The 12,981-nt window shown below is 37.1% G+C and overlaps 1 protein-coding gene across 9 annotated transcripts in view; it reads left to right on the top strand.

Moving 5' to 3' along the window:
• OSBPL1A (oxysterol binding protein like 1A) overlaps positions 1-12,981 on the top strand; it is a 324,266-nt gene that overhangs the window by 106,636 nt on the left and 204,649 nt on the right. The gene's annotated exons all lie outside the window — the stretch shown is intronic.

The raw sequence follows: 12,981 nt of genomic DNA, 5'->3' as shown, positions 1-12,981 counted from the left end.
CGTTTATATTGTTGTGGATATATATGTACGTATGTATGTATATATTTTTGCTCTGTTTTCTTCACTCTGTTTCAGCTCATATAAGTTTTTCTGTGCTTATTCATCACATTCATCTTTTCTTTCAGCAGAGTAGCATTCTGTCACTTTTATGTACCACAATTTGTTTAGCTTTCCCAATTGATGGACATCTGCTTTGTTTCCACTTCTTTACTATCCCCAAAAGCGCTGCTATAAATACTTTGATTTATATATAGGAGCTTTTTTCTTATCGGTGGCCTCCTTGAAGTATAAGTCTAGTAATGAAGTCTCTAGGTAAAAAAGGTATGGGTATATTAGTCACTTTATTTACATAATTGCAAATAGCTTTTCAGAATAATGGTACTGATTCACAGCTCCACCCATAATGCACTGTGTGTTGGACTATTCTCATTTTTTCTCATCCTTGCCTGTTTTTAGGGTGTAAGCAAACTCAGGGTTGCTTTGAATTGCATTTCTCATATTTTTAGTGATTACAGCATTCTTTCGTGTGATTATTAACAGTTTTCAGTTATTTTGAGTACTGTTTGTTTATATCTTTTGACCGCTTATTTTTTGAGGAGTGACTTTTGATCATATATGTGTATGTTAAGTATTATATGCCTCAGATACCAAACCCTTATCAGATAAATTTGATGGAAATATTTTATTCGCCACTAAAAGCTTACCTTCTTATGCTTGGTGCATTCATTTTGTTAGTGCAAAATCTTTGTTGCTTCATGCATTTTATATTGTTATATGTTATATAATAATTATACAGATTATTATTATAGTATATTATAATTATTATAACATTATATATTATGTTTATATTTTAATACATAATGTTGCAGTAATGCTTGACAATTCAAATTTTTATTTGATAATTTCAAATAGATTGTGTTTTAAATTTGGCAATATTTTTGACAAGTTCTTTTTAGTTACTGCCCACTGAGAAAAGTTGCTTTCTAGTTTAATCCTTCGAGTTTTCATGTTTGTCATTAAAATAAAACAGAATTATTAAGATGATGCATTTTAAAATTTTAAATCACCCTGACTTTCTAATGGAAAGTCTGTTAATGTATTCCACATGATTATGCCATCTAGATGAAAGAATTTAACTAACTCCCACTATTAACTTTCTTACTATAGCAGGATCAAGTAAGGAAATAGCATTTAACATAAAGTGAGCCGTGTGTATGTGTTTATGTATGAGGTATATGGATATGTGTATATATGTGTATGCATAGGTGTGTGTATATAGGTATATACCTATATACATATTTGAAAATAAGTATATGTGTTTATACAAATGTGTCTGTGTTTTGAATATCAGTTTAAATTTGGCCTCAGACACTTACCTAGCCGTGTGACCCTGGGCAAGTCACTTAACCCTGTTTGCCTCAGTTTTCTCATCTGGAAAATGAGCTGGAGAAGGAAAAGGTAAACCACTCCATTTTCTTTGCCAAGAAAACTCCAGATGGGGTCACAAAGTGTCAAGCACGACTGAAACAACTGAACATAGAACAGTTTACTCAGTTTGGTGGTTACCTGGTAGAAAACATAATAATACTTAATATTCTTTATTCTTACTGAACTTTTAAAATACTGCATTCCTAGAATACCATTGAATAACAGGAAAGCTTATTATTATTTAGTAGGTTGGGCATGGGCTGAAGGATCGGGGCCATTTCTAATACTGTGAATCATGAGTCATGAACACCCATCCATTGTGCTCCTTATTGATTATTAGTCAGCCAAAGTTAATTAACTTTCAGGCTTATTTACTGGGTAATACAGTAAGAAAAGTTGGTACAAAAACATCCTTCCTGATATCTGAAACAGAACTGCATACACTCAAGGGAGCTTCCTCAAGATACCCAGTAACCAGGAACTGTGAATTACTCCTTTGTTATGTTATCTCTAAGCTTGAGCCCACTTTTCCCTGAGCTTTCTATATTTAAAAGCTTATTAACTTTGGCTTGCTAATTGAAAAGTGTTTTGGTTGTTTTGCTTTTTGGTGCAGGGCACATAGGTTGGTGCTAGTGAGTGATAGTACCAGAAAGTTCCACCACCAGCCCCTCAGGGTTACATTTATCATTCTGTGGAGAGAGGCAGTCACTCTTTGGAGCTCCAGTCACTTGTGCTGATGGAATTTGGGAAAGTGAGCCCAGAGAGAAATACTACATATGTGTAAGGAATGTTTTTTACCTTATTTGGAGCATTAATAAAAAGTTAACATTGAATAATTTGTGTATTTAGAAATATGACATGTGAATAACTTATATTTTAATTGGAGAAAATGTTTTATTTCGAATTATGCCACATGGAAATATATTATTTTCATTGTGAAAGGGGTATGAACTTAAATATTTTGTTCTACAGTTTTAAGGTGCAACGTTTTGTTTTGGTTGTCAGTTTTAAATTTCTCATTTCTATAAGGTTACTTTTTTACTCATTAAATAAGCACAACATACTTTTTAAAGTGTTGTGTTTAAAAAGTTAGCAGGTGGTTTGAATTTTCAGTATTTAAGTTTGGGTAACTTGACAAGATGTCTAATGGAGAAATGGATGGCAATGTTTCTGTCATGTGTTTCTTTATTAATATGTATTAAAAAACAACAAATGCACAATCCTCTCTGATTATGATATATATGTACATTAAAATATAATGTGCTCACGCTTAATTGCAAACACTGATTGCTGAAAGGTCTGATTCAGATAAAAAATAAAATCTAAATTATGGAGGTAGATTGAAGGTTCTTTTAAAGTGAAAATGGGGAGTTATGGATTGTAGCACAGATTTTATAAGAGGAATTAACTGGTTTGACTTTACTGCCAAAAAAAATTGCACAGAATAAACATGTGTTCCTTAAAAAAAAATTAGATACACCATATCCTGTTCCACATTGCTGGTAGAGTTTGCCAGTGACTTTTTAAGATGCCTGCGGAAAAAGTCCAGATCTTGGAGTAGTAATTGCTGGCTTTGGGTTCAATGAAACAGCAGTCTCGTTAGGATCTCGGTTCTTATTTTTCATTCTTCTTGCCTTGGCAGTTTAGTTTAATGCCCAGACTCTTATCATAGCCTCCTGTTAGCCCAGAATCTTGATTGTGTCCCTCCAGTCCCTCTGTACACTAATCCCAGACTGTCTTTCTGAAGCACCGTTTTGTGCTGCTCTTATTCCAAGAGCACAGAAGCATGGAATTTAGAACCAAAAGTAATCCTGTCTGTCTCTCTCTAATATCATGGAAGTGCTGTCTCCCTGCTATAGCTCCCATGTTTTCAAATAAGAAAACACAATTCAATTAACAGTCATACTGATTGAATTTCTAACTGGAAAAAAATCAAACTGTTTAAACAGAAGTTGGACAAGAAACTTTTCAGAGGTTTTGGAATCAGCTTCTGCCCATCTTAGGTAGAGAGTGAAAGTAAGGAAGTAGAGACTGCGTCATAGTCTGGTGCCCCCTCTTCTTACAAATGAAAGGTCAGCAGCTCCTGCCCATTCTGGTTGTTGAAAGTGGGCACCATCTTAGTACCTTAGGCGCCAGCAGTAGCTCCCAGGCTTCAGGCAGTGGCCCCACAGATTACTGTGCTCACCCCCAGGAAGCTTTGCTTCAACACTTGATTTTTCAATCTTTAGTCTCCCGCTCCAACTGCCATTTCATCTCGCTCATTTGAAAAGTGCCTGCTGCCACCACCAATTTCTCCTGCTACTACAGTAGTGCTCAGTTAAAAACAAACAAAAACCTCTTTGTATGGTGGAAGTTCATCCCATTGCTGGCAGTCCCATAGCCTGTCCTGGCTCTGAGCTTGCAATATTCTCAGTAAGGTATATCTCAATCATAAAGGACATTATTTTTATCAAACAAACTAAAGAACTAAAATTCAGTTAAACTTAATTTTTAAAAATTAAATGCTAAACTTCACTTAAAAAATACCTTGCCTAGAATTCATTTTAACCATTCTCTTCCCCTTCTTCTAAAACTTAGAACAACCTTTTCAGCCTTATATTTTTGGATTTTTAAAAAAAGCATCTTTCCACTTGAACAGTGTTCCCACAGTCCTATGCTTTGCCATGAATGCCCAGAGATTGAATAACTTTTTTTGTCTTCTTTGCCAATACCAAACATATTCTATGGGCTGAACTACAGAAAAGAAAGGGGAGAAAAAGTTAAAGTACAAAAAATGTGTAGTTGATTTTTCCTTGTCAGAAACATTGTGCAGGAATGAGTCAGCCTGCTTGATCCCAACAAGAACTGGGCTCCTCCAAGGAGAATTGCCACTGAGGTAGATGAGGCAGTGCTAGAGGGAATGCCCCAGAGCTCTGCTACAGATTGATCATGTCATTAAATTTGTTTCCTTTTTTTCTCTTACCCCAGAGCCTTATGGAGGTGTCAGAATGTGAATAGGAGTATCAGGTGTGACTTGGAGATTCCCAAAAACTGGGAGAGCTCCCCTGAGTCCTCTTCACATTTCATCTTGCTTCCCCATTGCACACCCATTTGCATAACCTGGTAGGAGGCTGTGGCAGTAGTTCAGGTGGGTGATGCTGAGGGTCAGTGTTAAGGTAGTACAAGTGGGACTACAATGGAGAGTATACATCGGAGACATTTTGAAGCAGTAGAATTGACAAGAATTGGAAGCTGATTGGATAAGAAGAGTTAAGTATAGAGTTGTAATCTTCAGATATGAGAGACAGGGATTATTGAAGGTAAAATAGAAGTGAAATCAGAAGGCTTAACAGTTTTGTGGGGGAGGGAGGAGCAACATTGAAACATGCTGAAATCATTGAGGTATTGGTGGAAAACTTAAATGATCATCTGCTCCAGACAGATGGATCTATATGTTTAAAGTTTACAAAAGAGAGGTCAGGGCTGGAGATATATGAAATGTGGTAGTTGAAGCTAATGGAGTGGATAAAATTTCCAAGACAGAGAAAAGGGGGGGACCACGGACATCTACATTAAGGAATTGGAAAGATGATGAAACAAGGGAATAGTTACAGAGTTGGAAAACTAATAGTTTGATATCTCTGAAACCCCTGGAGGAGAGAATCAGAAGGGAGTGGTCAGTATTTGAAAAACCTTCAGAGAGTTCATGGAAAAGGATGGATAAGGATGGAAAAGAGGTCATTGGAACTGGTAGTCAGATATTGGTGACCTTAAAAGTGAACAGTTTTCTGAGAGTGGTGGGGAGGGGAGCAAAAGTGAGGTTAAAAGGAGTTGAGGAGAGAATGAATAATCCACCAGTTATATTACTTGCACCTAAATAAGTCAAGGTTTGATTTCTCTCTTTGGAAGATGTAACAGAAAAGAACTAAAAAAAGTCTATGGATCTGCAATCAAGGTGATAAAAATAATATTTCATTTTAATGAGCTAAAGGAAATATAATTAGCATAGATGCTATAGCTCAGGTGTTTGCCTAATACAATGATTTTGTGAGTTGCTGCTGACTGCCTTTGTGACCAGAAGTTTAAGTGGAATGAAATTTATATAAAACAGATATGCTTCTGTCTCTAACATAGAAATAATTTTCCTTTCATCTCAAATAGCTTTTTCTCCAACCTCTTTTCTTGTCATTCTTTTTGTTCTTAAAAACATTTCCTTCATGTCCCTAGCCTCCCTCTTAAGTATATGAAAGCAGAATCCACCCTGCTGGAGTCGTGTTCTGCTCAGTCTGATATTTTCCCCTGGCACGTATCCTGCTCATCTTTGTTCTTTGCTATAGGGGTTCCCGGTTAGAGTGTTCCTTAGAACACATACTGATGGAGCCACTTACTGTCACACTAATAATTACATGTGGCGGGTTTTTTTTAACCATACAAATTTGTTACATTTGAAGATGCTGCCCTTTACCCTATGGTGCAGTCCTTTTTTGGGAGTGACAGTGAAGGGAAGTAGAACAGGTGGCAGGGACAGCAGAATATAGGAGGTGTTACCTAACACTTTTCTCATAGCTATTTCTGTAGTCTTGAATTCTATTTTTGTTTTTTCTACAGAGCTGTGGATATTGAGGGCACCTTCCATTTTGTTCTTTTATTGCAAATACTTGTCCTATTAGTCATCTAATTGACCATGTATGAGATATATACTAAAGCTAGATTAATTTAGCAAATGCAAATATTGATTAAAATTTTATCTATTGAAGTCTATAGGACTTTGGAGGTGACTGTTTTGTCTTTAGAACTTTGAGTACAAGGGTTAAGCAAAAGTTACCCATTTAAGCCAGTAGATTTCTCACACTAGAAACTAGGGAGTTATCTGTAATTTTTAGCTTTTTATTAGGAATACGTTCAAAGGACCACTTCACGTGGTAGTAAAATTGTCTTTTGGTTACTGGCATTAAAAAAATGTGCTACTGGTACATTTGTAGACAGTAGACCCAGGAGGAGGCTGGGAAAGCTCCCTGGGAACTGTTCTTTTGTTTCTTTAAGGAGGTGCTATTCCCCTGAAAGGATTAACTCTTTGATAAATATGTGATGTGAGCTCATCTGGCCCTGGGTACTTCCCTTGCCTTCTTAATACCAACGAAGGAGGATTGATCCAGTTTATGTACTTGGGTTATGCCCTTGAACTGGTCTTGTAGGAAGGAGAGTAAGAACAAGAACAGGGAATTACAAAGAGGAGAGGAGGCTGCACATGCAGACAGTTTCTTGGAGATGAAACGTGCATTTCCAAGATCCCTCCTGGGAACCTTCTAGCCCTGGGGATGGAAGCAGTTAAAGAGAGAAGCAAGGAGTTTCTAGGTAAAACCTGGAGCTACAGGAATCCAAGTAGATAGTAGGAATGGCAGTGCCAAGGCTGAGTTCCTGGACTATGGATCTTGAAGCTTCTCAGTAGAGGGGCTGCTAATGTAAGCAGAGTGGTAGCTTAGTGTTTTAAATTGTATGAATTGTCCAGATTTAGAGAGAGGTGAGCTCTCCAGTGACCCTGAACAATTTTTTCAGGGGATGGGAGAGGTGGGGAAGGTGAATTTTAATCCCACAGCAGCATTAGCAAGAGAACTCTGTAGATTATTAAAGGCTGACTAGAAAGGGAAGGAGCATTATTCTGATTGTTTATGACTTTTGAGTACAAGTCCTTTTTGGGGTTTTTGTCAGATCAAATAAAGCCTGTTCTTTATTCAGCAGTCGTAGTCTTGAGTTCGTGCATGGGAGCTGAGAGAACTTTTCTCAGTAGGGTAGAGATTTAGTTTAGTTCGACACAGTCCCTGCCAAGGAGCTTGAAGCCTAGTTGATTATATAATATAGTATATATTACATGGTGATTATATTAGAATTAAAAGGTAAAGTGTTTTTTAGACCTTGAGGCAGAAATTACTAATCAGTGAGATCTGAGAAGGTTCCACAGAGGAGATTGTATTGGGGGCCTTATTATCAGGTGAAGTGGGGGGCCAGAGAAAGCTCCAAGAACAGGGAATAGCATAGCTAAAGGAATGGATGTAAGAGAGCTCAGTGCCTGTTGGGGGAGTGGTGAGGAATGAAATAAGGCTGGGAAGAAGGTGGGTGTTTTCCAAATTGCCTTTGGTTTCCAGGCAAAAGATTTGGAATATCTCAAGCCAGAGTAATCTCTTCCTCCAAAATCTGTCTTACTATTTCGTTTCTTTTCTGTTCACTTGGCATATTCTACTTGATGTCATAATTAGTTTTGTACCTGATATTACCTTTATTAGACTCTAGCTTTTTCAGAACCAGGTTCAGCATCTCATTGATCTTTGTCTTACAGTGTCTAGAACAGTGCCTTGGCATATGGTAATTGCTTACTAAATGTTGGTTGAAGTATTGAATATGGTGTATTTACTGTGATGAAAATCATCTCCCCAGTGTTTTAGTACTTCAAAAGATCTGTGATTTTGTGTGTGTGTGTGTTACTCCTGTCTGAAATTATCAGTAGTATAGACAAGTGATACAGAAATTCATAAGAGAAAGAATTCATTTCCAGAAGTAACCAATCAGGGAGATCTTTGTGGAGTCCCAGCATTTGAGGTGATAGTTGAAAAATGGGTAACATTTTAAAAGACAAAGATATGAGGAAGAGGATTCTTCAACAAGGAGGAAAAACAGGAGCGTAGGTAACCTGGATCAGGAAAGAAGAAGATGCATTTGATTGACAAGGCCACTAACTAATTTGACTGCAGGATATGGTTGGTTGGTTGTTGTCCTTCGTTCTCAAAGAGGACCAACATGATATCACCATGATAAAGTGAAATTTCAGTGTGTCCGACTGTGGCTCATATAGTAGAGTAGGGAAAAATTGGTTCAATAAAAGTTATAGAAAGCCTTGAATGTTAGACTTAGTAATTTATAAACTTTATTTATTAGGCAATAGGTAAATTAATTGAATTTTCAAAAATTGTGAACTTAAAAAAAAACTAAATGAGCATTTGCACAAAAGAATGAAAAAAAAGCAGGTTGTTCATGAAACTGAAAATTTGTTACATACAGCTTCTTTTTTTTTCCTTTTTGTACACGATAAAGTCAATGTGTATAACTTTCAAAGCTGTTCAACTTATTTCCTGAGTTTCCTTCTGCCTTTCCTTCTCTTTTATGCCTTTAAAAATGCTTCAATGAACTCTTTTCTTTGTTTTCCATTTTCTCTCATCTCTTGGGGTTTAAGCCTAGTAGTCGTGTTTCTAGATCCAAAGGCATGATCAATTTAGTTACTTTTTGGTTATTTTTCCAAATGTCTTTCCAGAATGGTTGAACCAATTAACAGCTCCATTTGCTCTCAGCTTCTCCAGCGTTTGTAATTTTCCTTTTTTACCCATCTAAATAGGTAGACATTGAGTGCTATTTATACTAAATTTCTTGCATCTGGAAGAAAACAACTACTTTGTTCATTTCATCCTTGTTAACTTTATTATTTTAAAAAATAATTTTATTGGTATTTTTTTTCCTGGTATTTCTCCCTCTTTCAGAGATCCATCCTATATAACAAAGAATATTTAAATAGTGTTTTATTTTTTTTTCTTCAGCATTTTTTTGGGTCTCCTTTAGCAGGGTGCTGACCTGCTGTTCATGCTTTGCTTGCATGTCTCTCATTGCTCTTCCCAGTTTTTCCTGCACATCTGTAACTTGATTTTCAAAATTTTTTGAGCTTTTTTTGAGCTCTTCCATGGTCTGAGCCCATTGAGTGGGCTGAGATACAGAAGCCTTGACTTCTGTGTCTTTCCCTGATGGTGAGCATTGTTCTTCCTCATCAGAAAGGGAGGGAGGAAATACCTGTTCACCAAGAAAGTAACCTTCCATAGTCTTGGTTTTTTTCCCTTTTCTGGGCATTTTCGCAGCCAGTGACTTGACTTCTGAGTATTCTCTTCACACCCACTTCGTCTCCGAATCCTCCCAGCCAGCGCTTGGGGTCTGAGATTCAAATGCTGCTTCCCAGCCTCAGGGCTTTGGGCGGGGGCAGGGCTGCTATTCAGTGTGAGATCAAGTTCAGGTTCTCAGGTGGGGGCAGGGCCACCTCACAGGCTCAGTTCCCTCAGGGGGTTTATGCAGAGACCTTCAACCATGGATCCAGGCTCCTGCCTGCTTGGGGAGTCCCGGTCTGCTACCGCCTCTGCTGCTGCCTCCCGAGGGGGCTTGAGTTATGGGGGCACCCCACTCCCCTCTCGACCCGCCAAAGAGACCCTCTCACCGACCCTTGTCACCTGTGGGTGGAGGGACCCGCATGGCCGCTGGAGATTCTGTCCCTGAAGCCTACTTGGATCTGCTCCCCGCTGGGATCTCCTCCTCTCGGCGCCGGGCGGCCAACGCAGGGCTGGGCTCTGCTCCGTGTCTGCAGCGTGAAGAACCTTTTGAGAGAGGTTTTCAGGCTCTCTGGAACAGAAATCTCATCTGCTCCACTGTTCTGTGGCTTCTGCTGTTCCGGAATTTATTGGCAGTTCTTTTTTACAGATATTTTATGGGCTGTGGATTCGGAGCTAGCGTATGTGTGTGTTTCTACTCCACCATCTTGGCTCCGCCCCCTCTAGTGTTTTATTTTTTTCCAATTACATGTGAAGATGATTTTTAACATTCATTTTGAAAAATTTTTGAGTTCCAAATTTTCTCCCTTTCTCACTGACCTTCCCCATCCTAAAGACAATAAGCAGTATGTGTGCAATAATGTAAACCATTTCCATATTAATCATGTTGTGAAAAAAGAAACAGGCCAAAAAAAAGAAAAATGCAAAAAACAAACTAAAAATATTATGCTTCGATCTGCATTCAGAATGCATCAGTTCTTTCTCTGGAGGTAGTTAGCATTTTTCATGAGTTCTTTGGAATTATCTTGGATCTTTGTATTGATGAGAACAGCTACATCATTCATAGTTGACCATCCTCTGATGTTGTTACTGTATACAATGTTCTCCTAGTTCTGATCACTTCACTCAGTGTCAATTCATTTAAGGCTTTAAAGGTTTTTCTAAAATCAGCTTGCTCATCATTTTGTATAGCATAATAATCTTTCATTACATTCTTATACCACAACTGGTTCAGTCATTCCCTAGTTAACGGACATCCCCTCAATTTCCAATTCTTTGTCACAAAATGTGCACGTGGATCTGTTCTTCTTTTTTATTATCTCTTTGGGATGCAGACCTGGTAGAGGTATTTGCTGGATCTAATGTTATGCACAATTTGATTGCCCTTTGGGTATAGTTCCAAATTGCTCTCTAGAATGGTTGGATCAGTTCACTACTCCTCCAACAGTGTATTAGTATCCCAGTTTTCCTACATCCTCCAATATTTTTCATTTTCCTTTTCTGTCTTATTTGCCTGTCTGATAGGTATGAGGTGATACCTCAGAGTTGTTATAATTTGCATTTCTCTAATCAGTAGTGATTTACTGCTTTTTTTCATATAATTACAGATAGATTTGATTTCTTCATCTGAAAACTGCCTGTTCATATCCTTTGACCATTTTTCAATTGAGGAATGACTTATATTCTTATAAATTTGACTCAGTTTTCTACATATTTGAGAAATGAGGCCTTTGTTTCAGACACTTGCTGTAAAAAATTGTTTTCCAACTTTCTGCTTTCCTTTCTAATCTTGGTTACATTGGTTTTGTTTGTACAGATTTTTGTTTGTTTTTAAATTTGATATAATCAAAATTGTCCATTTTGCATTCAATCTTGTTTCATTATAAATTCTTCCCTTCTCTATAGATCTGTCTGTTCCTTGTTCTCCTAATTTACTTATGGTATCACCCTTTATGTCTAAATCTTGTACCCCTTTTGACCTTATCTTGCTATAAAGTATAAGATATTGATCTACCTAGATTCTGCCATACTGTTTTCCAGTTTTCCCAGCAGTTTTTTTTTTATCAAATAGTGAATTCTGGCCCCAGAAACTGGAGTCTTTGGATTTATCAAACACTGAATTACTACAGTCATTTACTACAATTGTATTGTGTACCTAATCTATTCCACTGAACCACCATTCTATTTCTTAGCCAGTATCTCATAGTTTTGATGATTACCATTTTGTAATATAGTTTGATATCTGATTAGCTGGGTTACCTTCCTTTGTATTTTTTATTGATTCCCTTGATTTTCTTTGCCTTTTGTTCTTCCAGATGAATTTTGTTATGATATTTTTCTAGCTCTATAGAATAATTTTTTGGTAGTTTGATTGGTGTGGCACTGAATAAATATATTAATTTAGGTAGAATTGTCATTTTTATCATATTGGCTCAGTCTCTCCATGAGCAGTTGATATTTTTCCAGTTGTTTAGATCTCATTTTATTTGTGTGAAAAGTGTTTTGTAAATTACATTCATATAGTTTCTGGTTTTGTTTTGGTAGGTAGACTCTCAAATGTTTTATATTGTCTGTAGTTTCTTTAAATGGAATGTCTCTTTCCATTTCTTGCTGTTGGGCTTTGTTGGTAATATGTAGAAATGCTGATGATTTATGTGGGTTCATTTTATATCCAGCAGTTTTGCTGAAGTTGTTAATTATTTCACCTAGTTTTTAGTTGCTTCTGTAGGATTTCTAAGTATATACCAGCATATCATCTGCAAAGAGTGATAGTTTTGTTTCCTTATTACATATTCTCATTCCTTCAGTTAATTCCTTTTTCTTCTCTTATTGCGATAGCTAACATTTCTAGTACAATGTTGAATAATAGTGGTGATAATGGGCATACTTGCTTCACAGCTGATATTATTGACAAGGAATATTTTTAAAGAAAAATAATTAAGAAGAGGAAGAAGAAGAAGAAAGAGAAAACCAGCAAAAGTAACCAAGACATTGAGAAAGTATAAAAATATATGTAATGTTCCATAAACCCATGGACCTCTCACTTCTGCAAAAGAGTTGGGGAAGGTAATCTCCCCTGTCCTGAAAAACCCTCCCTTAATCCTTCCATTCCCTCTATCGCCCTGTCTCTTTTGCCCTTTGTGACTAAATTTGAAAAGGCCATCTACAGTAGGTGCCTCCACTTTTTGTTCTCTCACTCTCTTCTTACCCCCTTACAGTCTGGCTTTCAGCCTTATTGTTCCATGGAAACTGCTTTCTCCACAGTTACTGATGATTTGCAGCCTTTTCTCAGTTCTCATTCTCCTTGGCCTCTCTGCAACTTTTGACACTATTGATCACTTTCTCCTCTTTGAAACTCTCTAATCTTTAGATTTTTGGGGTACCACTCTCTCCTGATTCTCCTCCTACTTATCTAAACATTCTTTCTCATTCTCCTTTGCTAGATCCTCTTCCATTTCACACCTCCTAACTTTAGATGTCCCTCAGATGTCTGTCCTGGACCCTCTTCTCTTCTTTCTCTTTACTGTTTTACTTAGTGATTTCATCAGTTTTCATGAATTTCATTACCATCTGTATGATTAAGATTGCCAGATCTACCTTTCCTGTCCCAATCTCTCTGCTGATTTCTAATTTTGTATCTCCAGCTGCCCTTAATACATCCTAAACTGTATAATAGACATCTTAAATTTATATCCAAAATAGGACTCATTATCTTTCC

Source organism: Notamacropus eugenii, chromosome 4 (assembly GCF_028372415.1).
Source record: "Notamacropus eugenii isolate mMacEug1 chromosome 4, mMacEug1.pri_v2, whole genome shotgun sequence".
NCBI lineage: Eukaryota > Metazoa > Chordata > Mammalia > Diprotodontia > Macropodidae > Notamacropus > Notamacropus eugenii.
The sequence above is the reverse complement of the archived record's forward strand: the minus strand, read 5'-3'. Positions and strand labels throughout refer to the sequence as shown.